The sequence below is a fragment of the Trachinotus anak genome, unplaced genomic scaffold (genome assembly GCF_046630095.1).
Source record: "Trachinotus anak isolate AG129_WGS33_773 ecotype Australia unplaced genomic scaffold, CSIRO_AGI_Tana_v1 ptg000013l, whole genome shotgun sequence".
NCBI lineage: Eukaryota > Metazoa > Chordata > Actinopteri > Carangiformes > Carangidae > Trachinotus > Trachinotus anak.
The window spans coordinates 20,856,483-20,880,000 of record NW_027273864.1 but is presented as its reverse complement, the minus strand read 5'-3'; the positions used below and the strand labels follow the sequence as shown (position 1 = coordinate 20,880,000).

Here is a 23,518-nt window from a genome sequence, read left to right as displayed (position 1 = left end):
GTTTGGAGTGTCAGTGTTATTAATGCGGGCCCAGGATCCACAAAAGGCAGAGAGACCCAGCAAAGAGAGAGAATAAGTGAGAAAGAGGAAGAGAAGAAGGACTAGAGAAAGACTAAAAGGTGGCACATGGACTTCCTGCAGCAGAAAATACACAAGTAAGAGTAGGAGGGGAGGAAGAGGTGTGTCATTGTGTGATTTATTACATGGGTTTCATTAGGCAGCAAACAAAAGGTCAGGGAACCTTAAGGTGGGCTTTGGCAAATGATGGAAAATGCAAACAGTCGTAAGTATTCTTAGATACAATTAACCTTTTCCTTCTCTCAGGGCTCCTCTTCCTGCCTCTCCCCTTTCCTTTCTCTCACTCTGCAGGCTGAGTGAAGCAGGTTTCACTGACTGGATGGTGTCAGCAGCTGCTCTTATCTGACACTTATTAGACTATAATCTTACAGTTTTAGATCTCTTTTCCCGCCCCCCCCCCCCGCCATTTCTTCCATTCTCCCACTCAGCGACTGGGCTTGGCCCCATGAAGTGACCTGTGCTTTGGTGTGGAATATTTTTCTCCTGCTAATTTGCAGACAAATCAGGGGCTGCCCACTCTTTCAAGACTCCTGTAAGGTCTCTTGTGAAGCGTTAACTTCTACAGTACATTTGCTACATTCATACGCTATTACAGTTTGTTGTGTTGTAGGCTTGTATTTCCACTCAAATGTCTGATTGTTTTCCAAAATATATTAACTTCAGCTCAGTAGTATGCTGTGGCACAGACTATAAGCCTCTTGCACAAGGGGAACTTAACATGAACAATGACTTCAAACTTGAACCCCTCATTGCTTTAAAACAGAAAACACAGAAAAAACAGAAAAAAACTCTTTTTGTCTTTTCTTTTAAAATTTTCCTCCAAGAATAAGAGCACATTTTCTGTTTTTTTATACACGTCTAGTCAAAAATAAGAAAATCCTCACCAACGCTAAATAACGTGGGGAGTGAAAGGAAAAAAAAATTTTAAAATGTCACACATTGTTCAAGTGTAGCTCTGGTGAATGGCTCCTCACCTTCAGTCATGTGTGTGCACTCTTTATCAGACCTTAACTGAAGAACTTTAACAGAAGTAATTCTATTGAAATAAATGATTGATCCTACTGCAAAATCAAGTGTTTTGAAAATTATTTAATTGATGTTTAATTGTTTGAGTTATTCAAGTCTACTTACCTAGACCTAGAGTGTGAACTCACTGATTGAGAATTTGTTTTTTTTAGAGCCTTTGCTCTAACTTCACTTTAAAAGTGAACAGGCAATCTACCAAGACCTTGAGGTTTGGAATATACGATGGAGTCAACGCTATCCCATCATCCCCGCAGGCTGAGTAACAAGTAAAAGGCCTTGTAAGAGATTAACTGGACAAGTCACATGCCTACACAAACAGTTACAGGAAGAAACAACCACAGGGAAGTAAACAGGCTGGAGGAAATATACTGATGCCAATCAGGGATAGTAACTGAGCCAGACTTTGTGTTTCATATGAAATGGCTGGTGTTAAGTACTTGGACACTTTATTTATTGAGGTTTAGTCGACCAGGATTTTATGACATGTATAGGCCAAACAATCAAGATTTCAAGGATATCACATTTCATTTCAGGGCAGTTTAGTGGACTTGGCATTTTATGTTGACGAGACAGTTGGTGAGGACAGGATGGTTTATAGATGATTATGACAGAGAGATATAACTGAGTGGTTTTGACACAGCTGTGTAAGTGGTGGTGATGGCACCAGACAATTTGTCCGAGAGGCCAAAGAGAGAATTTAAAGTCAACCAAATGTTGGATTCTGTGGTTAAAATCATGAATGTCAGGGACTGTTTGAGTGATGCTCTTGTAATACAATAAACAGCTGGAGTATAGACAGTACCTCTTTATATATGTCTCAATATCCATGTCAACATGTAAGGGTTAAGCCAACACAGAGGTTAGACTGCAGACTATTCCTTATTCTAGTGTACCTGAAACTTTTGTTGAAGTGAGAAGAAAAACAATGTGATTAGGCAGAGGAATCTGTTCAATTAATGAAAGAACTTAAATTGCGGTGGAAAATTTGTTAATTGGGAAATAATCTTAATACCTCACAATTTATGTCCATTGGCCAATGTTAATTGCTAGTGCAGTGAATACTGTTCCCTATAGCAGATGCAAATTTCAGGGTTTTGAATTGTGGTGTGTAGCACCTCTTTTGTGCAAGTGTTTCTACCCTGTTACAGAGCTGCAATTAATGTTTGAGTTATTATTAACCTTTTCTACAAGTTTATCCTAATGCAAACAAAGTATGTTTGATGTTAGTCCCCTGTTCACGTGTTCCCATTTCATTCACAGAGCACATGTTTGATGTACAGAGTCCATATTCACATTTTCAGACACCAGCCATGCTAAATTTCACTACGGTAAATTTTAAACAGACCAGTCCTGCGGAGACATCGTAAACCATGTGCCATTAAACTTGCTTATGACTGACAGCTTCCTGCGTGCGACTAAATGTTCTATATGACTTCAGTTCATTTTTAATTACCCAGGCAGTTTCGTTGTTTAAAGTCGATTCCAACTGTGCCATGAGTTTCCATACTGTCATGACTTTTGTAACAGCAAATTTGCTAGTTGCTATGGCAACCCTGGTGTTCATCAGCGAGCTAATCAGTGATGTGTTATCTTTGCTTACTCTTTTGCAAAAAAAAGGAGGAGCTGTAATTGTTGTAAAAGCCATAACACCCTCGGCAGCATTTATTGTTACTCTTATGGATAATTAATGATGGTGATAAAAACTGTCAGCACTTCAGACCTATTGATCACTGTCTGGAGGACATTATGAATTGTTGAAGCAAGTTACCAGAGAACTATGATATTAATCAGAGCAGAGAAAATAGAGACATCTGTGATGAAAACAGAGGATCACTGGGGACTGAGGATTATGTTTTTATTTTTTGGAAGTCAAACCCAAAATATATCCTATAAATCTGGAATCAGTCCAGATGGACATTACAAACATACAATCTTTGTTATGGCAAAGCCTGAAGGTGAGTGAATTAGGATAGTGATCAGTCAAGTAGTCGGCGTTGTATATATTTTGTCAGCAAAAAATAACTCACATTCATGCCACGTATGAGGCATTCTCAGTACCTCAAATTAACAGGTGAGATCATATGAGGGTTAAATTTCTAAGCATCTGACACTGTGAAACAAAACAATTTGTATGACCTTGTACAATTAAAAACAAATGCATAATATACAGGCATCCAGTCCATAGTAATCCCCATTATTCATACCAAGAGTACTGATAATGTACCAGTTTCCCAATGATCTAGGATCAACCACCTCTAAAAGGCGGTCTGATGAAGTCCATACTGCAGAAAGCCTGCAGGTTTCCTGGGTTATGGATGGTCCTAAACCTCCTGCTGTGAGGCTGTTCTCTGTAAGCAGATGCTGAGGTAACTGGCCGCTTAGATGAACATTTGTGCAAGGCAGCCTCTGAAGCACCGCGCTGATATCATAACACCACCTGTTCTCACCAGATCTTTAAGACACAGAGTGAGTGTGTCTGTTGCACCCTCTCTCACCTCTCTGACTCACTCGCACTTCTTTGGTCCTGCTCCTCCAACCTTTGAAAATCTCTGGTTCACTTTCTGTACTTCAGTTTCTAATGGTCTTTGCTTTCTTTCACAACACAAAAAAGGTAAATAGGTAGTAAGAAAGAGAGACACAGAGATATTTCGCCTCCATTTGTTGAGTCTAAGTGAAGGATCTGAAGGATTCTGAAGGATTCTGAAGGATTCAAATGACACTTTGTTGTCTGCATTGGTTCAAATGTTGGCAGCCTCCTCTGTGACACAGTTACACTAAACCACTTCATGCCAGTAAAATACATACGTGTAAATGTCTCCAAGAAGCATTTGACACATTAAGATATGAATGTGAGTGAGAGTTTGTTAAGAGAATAAATCTTTTGTCTCGTTTGTAGTTCATAAATTTAATTTATCCATGTGTTTGTGGATGGGTATGCTAAAGTGCATAGATTCTTCTTCTTCTTGTGTTTGTGGCATTAACCAAACACTTTAAGGTGCTTTATCACCACACTCTGATTTGCATGTAGTCCAGGAAACCTGAGACAGACTGTGATGACATTTGTGATTTGGCAGAGTCACATATATTTGTAGCTAAGTGTATTCTAACACGTATAAAACCTCATCTGGATCTGGACTGGTATGACACACTTGAAACGGCAAGTGTGAATGCAGCCTCAGTGTTGTTGTGTGGCGGAGCTGTAGCTGCCATACGAGACTTGATACAAAGTACAGTGTAAACACCACACACACACACTTAAAGATGGCTCTTATAATATTGCCCAAATGATCATAACATATGTTTCACATATGCTCATCAAGTGTAATCTTCACTTCAAGCAACATAAAAAATCTCATACTTTATTTTTTTTTAACTTTTATTTACACCATCTAATTACAACCTAACTCTAATTACAAAGCTTTACTTTTTGTCGGCTGGTGTGTTGTCTCGACAGCATTTTATGGATGTGTTTGCTGCAGACATCTGCTTTAACTTCCTGTGATATTTTAAATAAGGATTATTAGGCAAACAAGGAAAAAGTAAATGCTCAAAAGACAACACAGAAGTTGCCAATGAGCTGCACAGTCCACAGAGGTATTGTAGCAGTGCTATAGAAGCTACATGTTGATGCAGCTAACTTATCACATTGCTAAATACTCCCGCATACAGTTATGATGCTATAATGGATGTAATTTTTTTAAAAATTAAAAAATAAACAGTGACAGTTGTCAGGCATTAACAGTCTAAATGGTCTGTTTGGATTAATACAGAATTGTTTTGATTTGGGACATGTAGATATTCTTCAGGATTTAGCTGTTAATCAAAAATGATCTTTGACCTTGAAAGAGTGTGGGATGACAGACCCGTTCATTTATTTTCCCAACAGATGACACACAGAGATGGCACATCATCCTTTGTGATCAGTTGCGCTATGCACTAGTTGATTGCCTAAACAACAGTCTCAGACATTTCACTGTGTGTAATAACACACTGTTTTTTCAGCCTAACGTCAAGCCTTAGAAGCCTCAGTCCTTTCTTTTCCTTTAATCTGTTCTGCCATTTCACTTTGAAAGCTAGTAATTGTCTTATGATGGTTGTCAAATTTGCACTGCTTGCATCAAGTCATTATGCACAATGGCAAACACAAAACATCGCTGTTACTTATAAGAAAATCCCCACAGAACAGAAAACATGCATTTTAATACATTAAGTCAAAACAGAGCTCTAAAGTTAAAACACCTAAGTTTTAAAAGTTTTTTTGCATGACAATAATGCACTGACATGCAATACATACAATACTACAGAGAAGTAGAAATTCACTACATGTTTTGTGTGAAAGTGAAAGTATCCCAGTATCCCAGAGTATCCCAGAGGAGCGGGCTATGTGCAAACCAACACCATTCACAACTAGAATAAAAAATTTGGCAACAAATAAAATAGTGCTAACATCGGGAGGGAGGTAAACTATGAGGGCAGTGTCCCACCCTAGATCCAGAGACAGTGGTCCCTTGCAAAATGGCACAAAATATCAAAATGTCTTTCTTTCTTTTCAGTTTTTGTTTAAAGGTGACTGGTGACACATTACCTTCCACTCCCACGTATAGATGGTGTATGCATATCTGTGCTTATTTGTGTCTGTGTGGCAGCAGCAGTGACTTGTCAGCGATAGGGTGACAGATGGGAGTGTGTCCATCTGTGTATTTGGAAATGCACAAATGGAGTGTGTGTGTGTGTGTGTGTGTGTGTGGGCACTGTGTTTGAAGCAGTGCAGTGAAGTGCTAGGTGACCTTTCGGGTGGTGTAGAGGTGGCATCACTGTGACAGTGTGACAGAGCGGGCCTCAGCCTCCCTGTAATGGATGAGCACTCTCAAGGTGAACACCTCTACTTCCTCTCTTTTCTCTTCCCCCTTCATCTCACGCGTCCTCTTTTTCCACTGAGACTTGCTGCGTGTGGCCTATCTCCTTTGGTTGTTTTTGACCCACTGTGTGTGAGTGATGCTCTCCTGTTTCTTTGTGTTTGCTGTTATGTTTTATATTTTATAGTGTTTTTGTCAAACTGCTGTTTGTATCATAAAAAGAAAACAAGAGCATGTCTTATCCCAAAAACGTATTGGAGTAACTTCAGGAAGTTTAAAAAAGAAGCTTAACAGATCACAGTCTGTACTTGATCATTATCAGTTACACTAAATTACTACCTATTCTGTTATATCCCACAGAGCTTATCCTGTCAATTGAATTTCTATAGTGCACCAACAGTCTAGCTTACACTGCCCTTTCAAGGAGAGGATTTATGATAATAATGTTGAAAAGGCACACGCTAATCCCTCAGAGAGTGGAGGTGGGGATGGGGTTTTGGGGGGTGGGTGGGTGGGGGGGTGTACAATCTGTTCATGTTATTGATCTAAGCTGAGGGGACACGGATGGCAGGTCACAGCAACATACTTGCATGATATTGATGGGTGGGTAAGCAGCCAGCCACCCACATCTCTGAGAAATGGACCCTGCTGTTCTGTCCTTTAGCCCGAGCAGACTGTGGGAGACAGTATTCTTCCATCCTGGACAGAGGTAACAGTGTCGTTTGATATCACCTCACAAATACCAATATACAGTATGTCCAACTAAATCAGGCATTTGAGCCCCAACTTCTAAGCTTCACATCCCCAAGTGTATTTCATCTGGGTTCTAGTGTAGTCACATAGAAAGAGGACTTTTGTGTTGCTAGAATGTTTTAGCAAAAAAAAAAAAAAAAAGTGTAAATGACCTGAACATTCAAAGTTGTTAATGGCTCTAAACTACCTCAGTCAAGGCCAAGACAAATGCAAAAATATGTCCACTCAAACTTCTAGACAACAACCAAAATCCTGTGTGTTCGTTATGAGCATATCAAGTCCATCTCAAGAACCAAGCCAATTAAAGCAACCATTACTATACGGTATGTATTTTGATTTCATCAGTGCATAAAGACTGCTGACCATTAAATATGTACATACAGGTTTAAGATAGGGTTTAGCCAATGCATCATTTTTTTGTCTTAATACTGTTAATGATACCTGGGTATTTGCTAATACAGAGTACCAATCCAACAGCGATGCTGTCTTTTCTCCAAATCTAAAAATATATTGCTCACTGTGTAGAATTCAAAGGAATCATTTCCATGTAAGATAACATGGTGTCAGGGATTGTGGTGGCACTAGCTGACATCCCGCAGCTACTTAGTGAATGGCAGAAAAATTGAATTTTTTTAATAACTTTGATGAAAAACCTGTATTTAATGTGGATTGGTCATGTCATGCAATGCCCAGTCTGCTTGATATCTGTGCCAATATCAATACAATAGATCGGGTCAGTGTATCCCAAATTTATACATGAACATAAATTGGAGATGCTGTTGATGCTTGTGAGATGAGCAAAATAAATGTGAAAAAGAATTAAGAACCTTCATCACACAAAAAAAATACATATGGAGAGAAAAAAAATGATTGCAGCTGACAAGACAACAAAACGTCTGATTCCATAATGCCAGTAAATGGGCTTTAAAACTGCACTCACAAATCAGAGTGAAAAACTACAGTACTCCGGTGAAATATCCTTTTATAATTAACTGCTTATTAACTTTTATTATTAATTAACTTTTTCTCTTTTTCTGCAATGTAATCTGAGATATAACAACAATTATATTACTAAAGATTGGAAAAAATGTGAGTAAATGTTTTTTTTTTTTTTCCCGCATTCAAGCATCAAGGGATTTTTGACTGAACTGACCTGGTTACAGACTAAACACAGTGAGCTCGGCCCAGCTGTGAGGTTCAGCACAAAATGACCATCTTATAAGCTCGATGTCACTTCAGCTCCACAGTTACAGCGCATCACTCAAAGGTAATTGAATATGTAGCAGCTTTGCCTTAATTGTCCAATATGTAACTGTAAACAAGTCTAACGAGATTAACATTTACACTCACTGATATGAGAAATTTGTTATACATATGTGCTCTGTAGTCATTGAGTTAATTGTCAGATCATTAAACGTTAATGACATGATTAGGCCGACGCTCTAGCTGCTTCAGCACAGCACACGAGCCCTTGCCCTGAACTGGGAAACAGCAGAGCGATTCAAAGAAGATTGCATTTGTGACAAACACCATTCCCCACTCATCCATCATGCTTGCCAAACTTAGACATTCATTATAAAGTTTGCCGATGGATGCAGCCTGTTCTACTCGGCCATTCATTTTTTAAACCCTCCCTCTCTCTCTTTTTCTCTCGCTCCATCCCCTCGCTTCATCTCCATCTTTGTACCTCTCACTCCCTCTTTTGCTTTCCCTGCGTGCGTACAGTGCGGTGCGAATGAGTTTCTCTTGTTCCTTCTCTCCTACTGTCGACTGAAAGATGCTGAGCAGCAGTGTAACAAAAGGAGGCAGTGCATTAATTAAACACAGCAATTTGCTTTCCTCTCCTTTTTGTAGTGGGGACAGCGCCACTAAGATTGATGAGGCACTGTCTGATACACAAGAAGCCTACTACATCTATATCTGAGACTGATTGTGATGGAACACCCATTAAATGGCCAGTATGTATTAAGATGTCAACTTTTATATTATAAACTGTGTTGGTCTGTTTATTCATATTTTATTTCATTTATTAAGCTTTCTTTTTTTCCCCCACTCTTTTGTGTGTAAGCATATTTGTTTGCCAAGCAGCAGTCACACTAATAGTGGCTTTGCAAGCAGTGCTACAGCATAAATGTTTCCAGAGCAAAATCAAAAGGCAGGTGAAGGAAGAACAGCGGACAGATGAAATCAGCTAATAATGCATTGGTGAAAATACAGGTACAATGTTATGTAGTTTGGTAAATTTGCCACATTATTTACAACTGTAGCAGCAAACGCTTACCATGTCTCTGAAAGTTTTAAATGGCATGTTAATGGTAGATAAAGGGAGGAGAAACAGTGTTAAACAGGGCTAAAAGCTGCCATGGAAGTGCAAAAGGAGCCCTTGGGCCCTCTTATTACAAAATAACCCTGTGTGGATTTCACATTGAAGGGCTGTAATGACCATTTAATGAAGGCTTTCGTCAAGAAAATTCGCATCCATTTCAGCTTATTATTGAATGTTTCTGTTTTGGAGTCCCACAGGGCTTTGTCTAAAGGCCCGGAGGCAATGTCCCAAGTGAAGAGGTTCACCTCTGCCGAATCAACCAATCCAATTCCAATAATGATATTTAAATTTAAGAGTGTAAAGAGCAAGTTACTACCAGGCAGAAAAGCTGTGTTTCATTGCCCTGATGTCAGAAATGTGCAGTTTCACACCTGTTTCTACACCCAACAGTGATGTCATAGTGTGGTGACACATCTACAGTACATCACAGAAACGTAAATGAGATGGAAAAAGGTGACTGCAAACGTTTCTTCCTTAATAATAATAATAATAATAATAATAATAATAATAATAATAATAACAATAATAACAACAACAACAACAACAACAACAACAACAACAACAACAACAACAACAAACTTTATATATAGAGCACTTTTCATACAAGAGATGTAGCTCAAAGTGCTTTACAATAAGAAATGCAATAGTACAATAAAATAAGGGTGAATAAAAGGGCAATCAACAGTTACTTGACCGATTCTCTCTTCCTCTCTGCTGTACATGCTTATGGCTGAAGTGAAACTCCACTGACCAGATCACAGAGCTCTGAGCCGTTTATTGATGCCTGTAGCACACACTGAACTCAGCAGACAGACAGAGAGACTTAGGTACAGTAGCTGAGATGTATTGATTCAAATGTTATAAAACTGCAGCTTTTCTGGAGAGGTCAGAAGCAGCACAACACCACTATTGTGTGTGATTTTACATAGTAAACATTAGGCGGGTTTTGATGCACATCAAGGCTACAATGCCTTGAGAAAGGAATTCTTTGAATCCCATAGAGAATGAAGAGGGACGAACTTTGCAACACATCACTTTCATTTGACCAAACAAAGCGAAAATTACTTTGGGTAAATTTCAGTGTTACTAGAGCCAAGTTACAAAACAATATTTCAGGTAACACCACACAAAAACAGTTTGTGTTCTAGCAGGGTCCTGTATACTGGTGATGTTGGAAATGGTGTTGATTATTCCTTTCTAAAAGTCATGTAAGTGTTTATACATCCAGGTGCAGTGAAATAGTATTCCTATCTCCGTTCTACATTTAGGATTCAATTTATTGAGGTTTTCCAGGAGATACATACGTTCTCATGAGCCAATTGTATTGGATCAATTGAAATAAACTATTGATAGATGAAAACAAGCCCTTTCCAATGTCTGCTCTGTAATATCTGTCTGTAATAAATTCTTCAATGATACCTAAAGGTCCCATATTTTATACTTTCCAATGTTTTATTTGAAGCTTTTATATCTCTGAGAATATATATTCATAGTTTTAAGTACCAAAAACCTTCTCAGTACAGTTTTACATCTCCTCTCTCACACTTCTCTCTGAAGTTCCATCAAGAACAAAGTGTTTTTCCGAGTGACACACAACCAAGACAACCATAGGCAATGGATTGTGGCTACTGCACTACTGGAACTATTGGCAAAAGTTACTGGTAAGCGTAAATACTGACGATCACTGAGAGGAGCTGAACAGATGGTCAAATTAGGACTAAAATGCTCTGGTATTTCAGAAAAACTCAACTTTAGCCACATGTCTCCATTATCACTATCCTTGGGAAGGCTGTGCAATTATATATTGGCTTCATGACATCCAACAACTGTGCAGTGTTTTGTAACTTCCTACTGTAGCTCGAGCTAGCAGGTTCCCTAAACACATCTTGTGAACCTGTAGCTGTGTTCTGCTTAAGCCTTCTGAGAAAGTCAGAGCAGAGATAGGTATCCAGAGTTAGTCCTCTGGCACTCTAGATTGGTCTCAAATTTGCTTTTTAAAAGAATTAGGACCAAGACATGTCCAGAGTGAGACACGTTAGTTAAAAAATGAACACATCCTTACCATCCCTAACATAATTTCTTGTTGCTTATCAGCAGACATCTACCACTATATAGCTGATATACTGTATATCTCTAGTCTCTAGACTATTTGCTTGCAATGTACTCATTCACTGCAAAAGCAATGTAACAGCGTCAGAAGTGATTCTATCTATGATTCAAATAACGTGTGATGTTGCTGTGACTGTAGTACAAAGTTAATGATTGTTTGTGCAGACACACTTTGCCATGTTCTACCCTCCACCAAGTCACTAAAGTAACACTTTAATTCCAACATAGTTATCTCAGAGACTCACTGAACGCCCACCTTTTTCTCTGTGGTGCTGTGACTTGTTCCTCAATTCCTTTGTGGTATTTCTCTTCTGTCCCTCTCTCACCTCTGGCCCCCCCTCAGTTCTGCAGCCTCTCGCCTCTTCACTCTAATTGATAGGAGCAGACTTAGTTAAGATGTCACCTGAACACATCCACAGGCCTCAGACGTGGCGACAGCCCACCATCGACAGCCCACCCCATGCCACACATGGACTAACCGATTGTTAAATTGGTGTTGTAGGAGGGTCAGGAGTGCCTGCGGGCCTCAGGGAACATTTGACCCTTCCTGTCACACACTCACAAACTCGTACACACTCTCCACCCTTCAGCTGGTAAAGCTGAAACACCACAATCCATTTACTCCCACAGCAGCTCAATTAACACCTACAGCCAGTAGTGCAGGTACTACAGGCTTTCAAGTGTGCACATAATTACACATATGTACATGCATACACAGCTCACCAGGAGCATGCATTGTGACTAGTAATTGCTTCCTTAGTTCTGACCCAACTGTCATGATCAGTGGGTTTGACCAGGTGATTAGAGAAGACAAGCACCCAAAGCCATTGATTAGAGACATCCATTCCATAGGATATAGATTTATGAGCCCCTCCACTGCACAATGAGACAGCCCAATGGGATTTCTTGTGTAAAGGTTACAAAAGGGTAGAGAATCCTCTCCTAAAGGATTTTCATTTCTAACCGGATGGAAGTGACCTTTTCATGGAACTTTGTCAGAATAGTGAGGGATGCAGTAATTGTAGAGAGCATACATCTTTAAAACTCAGAGTATGGATTTCCTTGTTTTGACAGGATTGCCATATACATTTTGTCGTGATTGAAAAACAAGTAACTATTCCTTCTTCTCTGAAGAAAGATTGCCTAAAAGTTGACAGGAGCTCTCTCATGTACATTTAGATTTACTCATTTACTTGGCAGATGCTTTCATCCAAAGAGATTTACAAGTGAGGAACAATACTCAAGCTTCGGTACAGCAGGAGACCTTTGGAGTAAGTAATAGGTACGAAATCTGTTCATGAAGACAAAGTGGAAGGAGATCAGGCAAAGAGGTGCACAGTAAGTGTGAATTAGAAACATTAGGGTGTAGAGGTGTCAGGAAAGATGGTGCTCTCAGAAGAGATGGGTCTTAAAGAGATTCTTGAAGATAGAGAGGGACGCCCCTGCTCTGATAGCATTTGGAAGCTTGTTCCACCGTTGGGGAACCACAGACGAGAACAGTCTGGAATGAGATTGCGTGGCATTGCCAGACGATGTTACTTGAAGGAACGCAGAGGACATCTAGATGATTCAGGGAAACTAACCATTACCATTGCTGTGTTTTTACAGTACTGACCACTGGAATAAAAATACGTCCAACTACCGTGTCAATTTATAACATGTTATAAATGTTATAGTACAGCAATAATGCATTTAAAGCATTATTCTTAGTTATTGTAGAATAAAAAACATTAAAATTGACCCAGATGTGTTTGTAATAAGTAGACATGAAACTCAGCTACTTGGAAAAGATGATTTTTAAGCATTTCAGACCTCAAATAATGTATAGCTGAATTAGATGGGATCAATACTCTACAGTTGTTATTGCTGCATGGAGCAAATCAATAGGCTGTAATAGAATTGTTTGTGTTGTGTTTGTGTGTAGATGATATTGTATCTGGAGAGTCATTAAAGCCTGTGTGTGTGTGTGTGTGTGTGTATGTGTGTGTGTGTGTGTGTGTGTGTACAGTATGCAAAGTAGGAACAGGTTCAATAGGACCAGACTGCAGAATTATTGCAATTTTAGAACTTTTCAGGCGCCAGAAGACAAATTCAGAAAATGGAAGGTTAGTTTTTTATGTACAGTCTTAAACTTGATTACCATTCACAACTTACTTAAACCATAAAACATGTGGGTACACTTATGAAACAACTTCGAAAGTGTAACCTTTTTTTCAGTGACTAGCTTTGGTCAGTGTTTAACTGCATGCTTTAACTGGGAAATACAAAAATGGACTACAATATAATATAATTCTTCTGGCAATGTTTTAATTATTTTTTACAGTGCAGCCTGGGCTGATATTTCAGTTTTGTTCACTACTCTGTCAGGATGTCAGGTCAGAGTAAATAATCTTTAAGAGTTAAAGAAGACACTAAGCTGAACTTGCTCAATGTGCAACTGCTCCAAATGCTCCTGGTTCACCCAGGAAGATCTTATGAAATAACCTAGACAAGACATGAAGCATTAACCTTATTCCCAAGCAGGGCAGGGAAAATTAAGACAATGGAGAGTGAAAAAGATATTACAATCCATTCTATAGTACGGTGTGAAGGAGGGGGTCTAATTTACCTTATCTGAGGAAGCACATTCCAACAATATTTCTGCGGATGAAAACTGGCCACAAGCCTGGCCTGTTGTGCACATGTAAACTCAAAAAGCAAGACTGAGCATCTTCATCCCTGCTGTTCACCTGGTGATCAGCAAAAGTGTATCTCTAGAAACTCGTTGTCAGGCAGAATGGATTGTACTTAATTTCCAATAAGGTGCCTCAGAGCGATCCCTAATCACGCCTTTAATTAGAATCCCTTGGTCATTAAGGAGAGATAATTCAGTGAAAAATACCTCTGCTCTCTGTGGGAGCAGTAAGGTGGCAGACGGACGAACGGTCTGCTCTGTACACAGGCCAAATTCTCTCCTCTGCGCAGAATATGTCACAGAGGACCCGATCTACGCAGGTTAAAAAATAAAAAAAATTAAAAAAAAAAAAAAGTGCACTAATAAGGATTTTGCAATATTATGGATCAAAATGTGATGACAGTAGTGGGTTTGTCAATCAAATCTGATCAAACCACATCCACATGGTCTAAAAGAATCGGATTAGCTGAGTGTTTGAGTGTTATGATAAATATTAACTGAGCATTGCTTTACTAACTGTGATTGCTGTTGCAGAGAAATATTTAAACTTTGAAACACGGTTTTCAGGGTCGTAGAAGTGCAACTTAACACCAGCTGAAGCTCTTGTTTTTGCTGACCTCCAGTGGTTTAACTTCCCACCTGCTGCAATGATGTAGAAGTGTACCCCAGGGTGTGTCAGTACACTGTGACATCACTGTTGTGTGTGGCCAGAGGTGAAGCACTTTTAACCTGTGAGGGCAGTGAAACAGCCTGGTATCAAATTACTCTTTAATATTTTTTTTTTTTGAAAATGACCCTGATGATCAATTCATATATATCTTTCTGTTTGGACAGACTGGCCAAAACACTTATTTTAAGATAGACTGGCCATTGTCTGATTTTGGACATGTGTATCGCTCAGCCCAAACAGTGTTCATCGAAGATGTCCATGTTCAAGCTTTGTTTTTTGTAGTTGGTCCACAAATGAAAAAAAAAAAATCTGAGGGTAGTTGGCTTAACACTTCTCAGCTACAGACACGGAGGCAAAGAGGTGAAAACTCTTTCTCAGTGGAACCTAACATCAGTAAAAAGGCCTAGTAAGTACATGGAACATAACATTTGGGAAAAAACAGAGAAAAAGTCCTAGAAATAGATACAAAAAGGAGGATCTGACTACATTACAGTTTCGTTTAGTTTTTTAGTTTTATCTAAACCATTGTAGAAAAGTTAACTTTGTTTACTTTAGTTTGTCTGTTTTTTGGTCCACACAACCCTTTTACATGCTGTAAACTATGACTAAGGAACAAAAGTCACGTGAAACCAAAAATATCTATATATATTTAGTGGATTGTGATTTAGGAACCTGGACCACCAGTTCAGAGACTTTGTCAACATGGAAATCTAGATAAATCCCAACTGCAGTGGGAGATCCTGTGTAGCCTTCAAACATTTTCCTGCACACTATAAAAAACATTTCTTATTGTAGTGCATTTACACTTTCCAGTCTGTCAGTCTACAAGAACATTTCAGTGAAATTACAGTGTTTGCTCCCTGTTACTTTTCTGTTATGTATTATCACTTGTGTGTCACATATTTCCTGTTGCATTGTACATATTTGTTGTGTGTGTGTGTGTGTGTGTGTGTGTCTAAGATTCAATCTATGTGTGTTTGTGTGGATATATAGTGGCGTTTGGTTAATAATCTGCTGACCATTTCATTACAGTAATCAGGGCTGGGATCGGCAGCGGTGGCAGGATGACTTAGAGCTCAGGGCCTCGCCTCATTAACTCTCTGTGACCAACGAGCGACACCCTTGCGACAAATTGGAATTGCCTCAGCAGCCACACTCAGACTCTTCAGCTCTTCTGCAGTGAGTCCAGTGAAAGTAAAGATTATATCCCTTCTCCTCTAATCTGATGATCGTACCTAAGATCATATCCCACATTGCCTGACTCCTTTTCCTTTGTAGCCTTTATGTTGAATTTTGATTTGGCCATCAGACAAGGCAGTTATGTAGTTGACTAAAATCCTTAGTCCTCACTTAGTCCTTTGCCTACAACTGCACCTTCCATTAATATGTATGTGTTTAGTCACATAACTCCTTTGTTTCTGCTCCTCTATTTATTGTTTCCAATTCATCTTCCCATATGTCATGTACTAAATATACAGTCTCCTTTACCATGAATGCATTTCTTGCCTCTAATAACCCAGTGACAGCTACTTACTTTGAAAAGGAAGGATGAAAACAAATGCTATATTTAAATCAAAAGACATCCTTTGTAAACACAGTGCACGGATTCTATAGATTTACAACTGCCTAAAAATCTGGAGTGTGTTTTTAAACTCATTACGTATCACAAACTCCCGCTTGTACATCCGAGGAGAGATGCTTTTCTTACTCTTGACCCGTGTTTGCTGGAAATTGAGAGCTGCGGAAGAGAAGTACGAGTGTTTCCGTGTGTGATCAATTACTGTATAGTTGTTCTACTGCATTTCAAATTTTTCTCAAGATGTGCTATGTGCTAGAGTGTGCATGTGTGTTCCCATGTGACTTCAGATCCACACATTTGAAGGTATCTAGAAAGAGTGCCCACAGCTTGAATAATGACCTGCTGTCATCTCTAAGCCCTCTGAATCCCCCTCTTAATCAGCCCCCTCCATGTGCAGTCATACAATTTAATTAGCTGCCCACCAAAGTTATTATTAAAACTAATCATAAACATCCCACAAGACTCTGATCACATCCTGATGTGAGATCGTTATGCAACAATAACAAGTGAATACAAAAAGAAAGATATTTATGTAACTTCAGGGTCAAGTCATCATAAAAGCTGCATTCTTGGAAAAATACAGAGTTGACAGCGAGCACGGGCGGGGGTCTCTTAACCGTGACAGTTCAATGTAAAGATCCTTGCTCTGTGTCCCTGTGTTGGAACTAAATAACCTCCATATTTCCCTGTGTGGCTGACACTAATGGGAATCACGCTGTGTTGCACAACTCACCGCCCTGCCTGCCTGCACTCACTGATGCTCAACCTACTGATTGGGTTGGTGACTGAGGTCATCGTTTTCTGCACTGACCACAAGTCGTGGAGCAAAACTTCAATAACCCGCTGGGCTAATGCAATTAGTAGCCAACAACCATATCACTTACAGAAGCAATGAGTGCTGCCTGGAGGGGATGAACGCCGTGATAAACAATGACTTCTTCACAAAAAGGGAATAAGGAAGGGGAGGGGGGAGGAGTAATGTTGATGCAGCCTTGGTGTTATCAAGTCATCAGTGTGAGGTTAGGGTGAGGAGGAAAGAAAGGAAGGTGAACAGCGTGCTATCAACATGGGATAAGATGTTATTTCAGGATTTTCGCCAGTTTTGCCTTCACTATCAGGGCTCTCTATCTGATAAGCACTCCACAGTTACACAGTGTTCACACTCCCAGAGATATGGCACCAGTAAAAGTGTTTTCCTGTCACACAAGTGTAGCAAGAAGATAAAGAGCTTAGAAATGTTATGGTTTTCCAGTTTCAGGAAGAATTATGACAATATTTCTGTTGCCATTCTGTTGTCATTGGTCAGTACATTTGTGTTTATGCATGTTTAACTGGAAATGGAGATTAAAGAGCTGTGCAAATTACTAATAGCATAAAAAGTGAACTATACTGAACTTCAATTCAGAGCAATTTGTTCTGCTTAGATCAGGAAATATTATACTATATATATATATATATATACACATACATATACACACACTATACCTCTGTGTGCATGCTTAAACAATGCTTTTTGATGAAGTGTTTATCGGCACCTGAAAGTAAATTTTGGAATCACTTGTTAAAGTTTATGTCTATTTAAACCATTACAAAGATGTCTTGTTTCCTTTTTGTGAGAATTTCTCCAGACTGATATTGATACTGAGTGAGGCATATACTTCACCTTTTATATGGAAAAAAAACCCCAGAAAAAAACCTTAAGAAATATCTGCAATAATTTAGGCAAATTTTGATGCATACAACTTTGGCAATGACTTCTTTGCGAGTGAAATCCAGGGTGCATATTGCTTTGTCTCTCATTGCAGTTTGACCTTCAACCTTGATCACAATCAGCACCTGATGTAATTAATGAGGTGATTAATTGCTGGATTGATCCACTGATCAATCAAAAGGCCCCTGGTTAGAAATTGGAGCTCTAAGCTCAGTGTAATTACTGTGAATATTAGGAGTTTAATTGGGTCCTGGGGTCAATTTTATTTCATGTGTATTTTCAATTTGTGGTATATTTATGTGAACCATTTTAATATTAGTTAATGAAATAAAAATAGCACCAACAATTTAAATAAAAAATATTGTGTGACTAAAATATTTAAAACGTTCAATATATTTTGAATAAAACAATATAATTCTAGTTTTTGTTTTCAGCTCAACATCGTTCAGTTTTACTCTTTAAATCAAGGCTTGCATCATATAAACTCAAATAGCTCAAGTATTGGATTAATATAAAACTGTCTTTAAAGTCAATGATTCACGTTGTTTTCAGCTGTGTCATTGTACACAGAGTAACGCAGGATGACAGCAAGTCTCAAAATTACTTGTGACTTGACTTGTTTGTGTTTGCTGCTCCAACACCCTTAACTCTAACGCTGAATGTGAGTGAGGTGGACACACTACTTTTGAACCAGATGCTGGTACAAACTCTTCTCCTGCTGTCCAGGATGATGGACTTTGCAGCTGACAACAGCTGTCAGCAGCCTGACAGGAGTGACGCTCAGTTTATTACTGAACTATGACCAGGATGTGCATTTTTTATATATTTTTCAGTGTGGAAATGTGTTGTTTTTACATCATGAAAACATCACCAGTGGTGATGTGAATAATCTATTTTTCATACTCATACGTAACGTACGTTAAAGAAAAAAAACATAGATGACGATGTTAAGTATTTATAAAAATGAGAAATGTATCTATCAATAAGATGAGTTGAATATTCTGTTGAAACTGGCTACTCAGACTTGATTTGGAAAATTCTGTTTGAGCACAGCCCTACTGGCAGTTGAGAGGTTTTTGCTGTACAGAAACCAACGCTAATCCCAGTCATAGCCTTTAGCTAAGCATCATGGACAAGTCGCTCATTGCCGTAATCAGCAACACCTACAAAAGCTTTGTGAAACAACGGGCTACATAGCGTGGCTTCATTTTGCTTTGCTAGGCTTTCTGAGGATGGGTAATGCTGGCTACGGTGTCTAACAATCAATGCCTTGATTGCCTGAAACATACAGCAACTAGTGAGTGCAATGCTGAGTCCACAGCCAACCTTCAAGTCTTACATGTTTACAGAGACACCTGACAGAAAGGAAAGTCAAAGTGAAAGGAAGAGCATGAAGGATAAAATGTGTGACAGTGGAGACATGATGAAAAACACAGGTGGTAAAAACAGGGGGAGAAAGAGGGATGAAATAAGGCGGTGGTAGTGGAGGCTCGGAGCAGGGGAAGGTGACCCTGAGATACAGGCAGGGCTGTTCATTTAGGCAGGCAGGGAGCAGAGCAGTGACAGCCAGCACCAGAGTAGCACTGGACCCCTGGAGAGAGGCACCGTAGCAGATGGAGTAAGAGAATTCAGATGAAACAATCCCACACTGCACAATGTCACCGCGTTGATGCTGTTCACTTATTAGAGGTGATGTTAGACCCTGGTCTGGCAGTTGAATCTCTCTATTCCTCTAATTTACAGTCTTTTAAAGAAAATGAACACAATATTCATATTTGTTCAGGTATGCAACTGAAGCGTTTTAATTTTAAGGACCATATGCATTAATCAACACCACTGTAAATTTGCCAGTGTTAGCCAAGAGGTTAATATTTAACTGTTAAAAAAACTTTCCCTTAAAACAACAATAAAACACACAAAAAAACAAGGCATACCAAAACGTGAACCAGCTGAAGCTAAAGGATAAGGATATGCATAATGCAGGCTTATTAATCAATCAATTGATCGATATTTGTAGTCATAAAATAGTATTTCCCAGTCCAATACCCCCAACCATATTCAATTTACAGAGCAGCTAATCAGTGAATATTTAGCATTTTTGTTTAATTAGTTATCAAAACTGTTTATATTCTTATTTTCTACGGACCATCGACTATCAATTTAATAATCTTTGAGCACAACTAATTGGCTCTTCTGTACATATAACCTCCAGTAGTGCGTTTTGTTTTAGATGACATTCCTTGCATTTCTCTGTTTACGCAACATGTGTATCGACCTTGAGCAGCTAATGTGAGAAGAAATGTAACATCAGAGCAACTTGTCGATCTACAGCCAATCCTAACAGCCACTAACTGAGAGGAGTCATAGCATCATACTGTTTTAAGAAGACAGTCAACAATGTTGTCTGACATAGCACTGAACTCATGTTTCCTGTTAATCCTTTGAGGCGATAACGTAAATATGTTGAATGCCTATTACTAAAAAAATGAAGACTATAAAGAATATCAGAAATAGGGTTTGGTGAAGTGAAAATCCTCAGGATTGTGACTTTAAGGTAGAATGTACAAGATTTCAGCTATTACAGATGTTTGACAGGGATGTCATACAAGTCTGACAGTAGAAAATGACCCCATGTGGAATCCAATCAAAAAGAAACCCACTAAGATGAAAGTGAGATCAGATTGAGTGTGGACAGATTGAGTGTGGACAGATTGAGGGTTGACCAAACTCATCATTACTGGGTGTTGGACTTTTAATTTTTCCACCTCAGTCTCATTCTCCATTTCAAGGACACATTGGCTGCTGAGAGTGTGATGGCAGTGTGGCTGTAGCAGTGATGCACCCTCCATTGTGGTTGGCCGGCCAGCTGCCTGATGCATTATATCTTCTGATTACCACCCACCACACACACTGATAAGATCCAAGCTGGAACAGGACAGGGGCCAGAGTGCCAGCACTCAGTCTGTATGCCTTTTGTAAGCCAGTATCAGCATGCCTGTGCGTATGTGCATGTTTGTATTAATGAAGACCACCTGACGTCAGCACTTCACATCTGGGTGGTGTGAAAAAAAAGGAAAATACAATCACTAGTCACACACACTCTCATCAACGTGCTCATGTACACATAATTAACACATGCATGAACAAACATAAACAGAGACTGATCAAATTTCAAACACCCTCCCCTCTTGTGAAATGGACCAATAGAAATGCATTTTGTGTAAACTGAAATTTTTTTAGATGTAAATATATTTTTGGTTTAGCTTGTTGTCAAAAGCTGTTCATAAACGTGCATGTTTATTTGAAAAATATGCATATGAGTTTAAATCATTTTCTTTCATGTACAAAACATTTTCAATTATTCTGGATATTTTTTATGTATGAGATATTTTTTACATACTTGATCATATTTGTATTATCATCTCCCAACCTCTGGATCTAATATCCTTTTGATTTAGTTTTTATTGTGTACTTCCTGCTGGTTTCTATATGGCTGTGATAACCATATTAAACAATTTCATGCAATGAAGATCCAACTGTGATTAAAACATTGTCCGTGTCAATAAATTTGTCATTTTGAGTCAGTGTGCAAGTGTTACTCTTTTTATCATTGCTGATTTTTCAATAGCCGTGCACTTGTGATGTGCATATGATTTTGCTCTTTCAAAATAATTGGGAGTATTGGAAGTAACCAGATGGTCTACGTGCATCCATACTGTTTGCTGTTTCTGTAACTACCCAGGCTGCTGAGATCATTTTGCTTTATTATCGCCAACGTTGTGCCTTCTCGTCATGACAGAGCCATTCCTCACCAAGACCCTCTTCTTCTAACTAATTCATTTTCCTGAAACAGAATTTATCTTCCATTACTCCGCACATACAGAAATACAATCATATTTCCTCTTGACTGAAAAAGATGAAAAGGGGCTTTTGCTGCCAGATAATGTTGCATCTTTTTTTTTTTTTAAGATAGTGGGTCCTGATGATCACCTCTATATGTAAACTCTTTGAATTTATAATGTGGAACTGATGGATGCATTAATTTCCTTGGGCACTTGTCTAATTCAATATTGTGCATTTATCTGAGAGTGCTGCCTCTTCTTCAGATTAGTGTTACAAAACTCCTCTGGGGAAAAAAAATAAAAAATCTGTGCAAAACTCCCTTCTGAAAACAGTGATAAATAGATCTTTATCTCTTCCTTCAGTCACTGACACTCATCTGTCACTGTCTGTATTCTTTTTGCCACAGGAAGAGGTTTATATGATAGCTGCTCTGCCACTGATTATGTATACACAGAGTAAGAGCACACACACACATATACATTCATGCTCATTAACACAAAAAACATTCATACGCAACACAGACACCACGTAGGTACAGATGGATTTTTAACATCAAGAGCCCATAGCCATTTTTTCCTCATATTTCCCCTCCCCTCTCCTTCTTCTTTCCCCTCATCCCCTGAACCTCCAGAGGGTTCCTCCTGATTCATTATTTCCTGTCAACATGTGTCTCTTGAGGCCTCTCGTGCACTGGAGCCCCTTATCTAACTTCACTTGAGCAGTTAAATGGGTACACATCCCCTCTTCCTAAACAGCTGAACCCTAGGTGTTCACACTTTAACTTCTGAACAGGCAGCAGGTGTTTTTAAGTGCATAATGTGGAAAGGCTCGTGCTCAGCAAGAAGTGGTGTCAGGTGCATAGAGCCTGACACCTGAGATGTGCTGATGACGATCCTATGAGCTAAAAGGTTGCCTTTGTTTCAGTGGGTTTTCTCTATAACAATAGGTGAGTTTTGAGAGGATAATTAATTTTGCATACCTGGCCATCTTCGACTTTGTCCCAGTGGCTACATGGAAGTATATAATCAGGGTGCTACATAAGTTTTGAGATCAATGGAATGGATCAGCTGGTGTAGAGCAAGAATAGGTCAAAACCTGGTTAATGGCCGATATGTAAAAATGAGGACCTAATTAAAAACTGCTGTGGAACTGCTGTAGACAAGTACTTGTCTACAGCAGGACTTTGCTGCTGGAAAAGTTGCTAAATTTCGCTAGATGACGTAATACGCTAGGCTATTCGGGACGTCTTGTTCGCTTGCTAGTTGACTTTGTCAGCCTGTTTTACTTACATACAGTACATGTATGCACATACAGAAATACAAATGCATACAAAAAAGAACAAATGCCTTACTCTGCATCTTGTTTTTTTGCCCTTCTTGCTATAGGATCCATCGATTCTGTCCAGCCAGTATCGAGTCCATGGTTTCTGCCTGTGGTTGCAGAGAGACGGCGAGTACAGATCAAATGTGATTTATCTGGTGTTGGACAGCCAGTGAGTAAACTATACATACTGAAGAGGATCAGGGGGTTACAGAGGGGAAGGTCACAGCTGTATAAATACTGACACAGCAGTCATAGACATGATTGGTTTGTTAAGAACAGATGAGTATTGAAGATTTTTTTGTACAAAGTATCTTTCTAGACCTCTCTTATAATTCAAGAATAAGATGTTAACGTTTCCATTAATCTGAGAGAACATTAACATATCATGACCACAGAGGTTTGTCTGGACTGGATTGTCACTTGTTATTTTGTGATAAGGTGTTGGTAATGTCGTCTCTGAGTTATGGGCAGTTTCAAAGCAATCTGGCACCAGGTTGTTTGGGTCAGACACCTTAATGATCTGACCCAAGACCTTGGACTGTCATGTTGGCAGTGGGGGAAAAAAAAAAA

At 39.1% G+C, this 23,518-nt stretch overlaps 1 protein-coding gene across 12 annotated transcripts in view; it reads right to left on the bottom strand.

Annotated features, from left to right (window-relative positions):
- Window positions 1-23,518, bottom strand: part of LOC139630940 (neurexophilin-4-like) — a 115,574-nt gene that overhangs the window by 74,414 nt on the left and 17,642 nt on the right. For 2 of the 12 annotated variants that reach the window (XR_011693245.1, XM_071494801.1), the window contains exon 3: window positions 11,405-11,516. The exons of 4 other annotated variants lie outside the window; for them this stretch is intronic. The gene's annotated coding sequence lies outside the window, so the exon portion shown is untranslated. Of the gene's footprint in view, window positions 1-2,546; window positions 6,660-6,681; window positions 9,836-11,404; window positions 11,517-20,472; window positions 20,835-22,976; window positions 23,056-23,518 lie in introns of those variants that run through there. 6 more of the 12 variants (XM_071494802.1, XR_011693246.1, XR_011693248.1 and 3 more) reach the window with 6 other exon arrangements.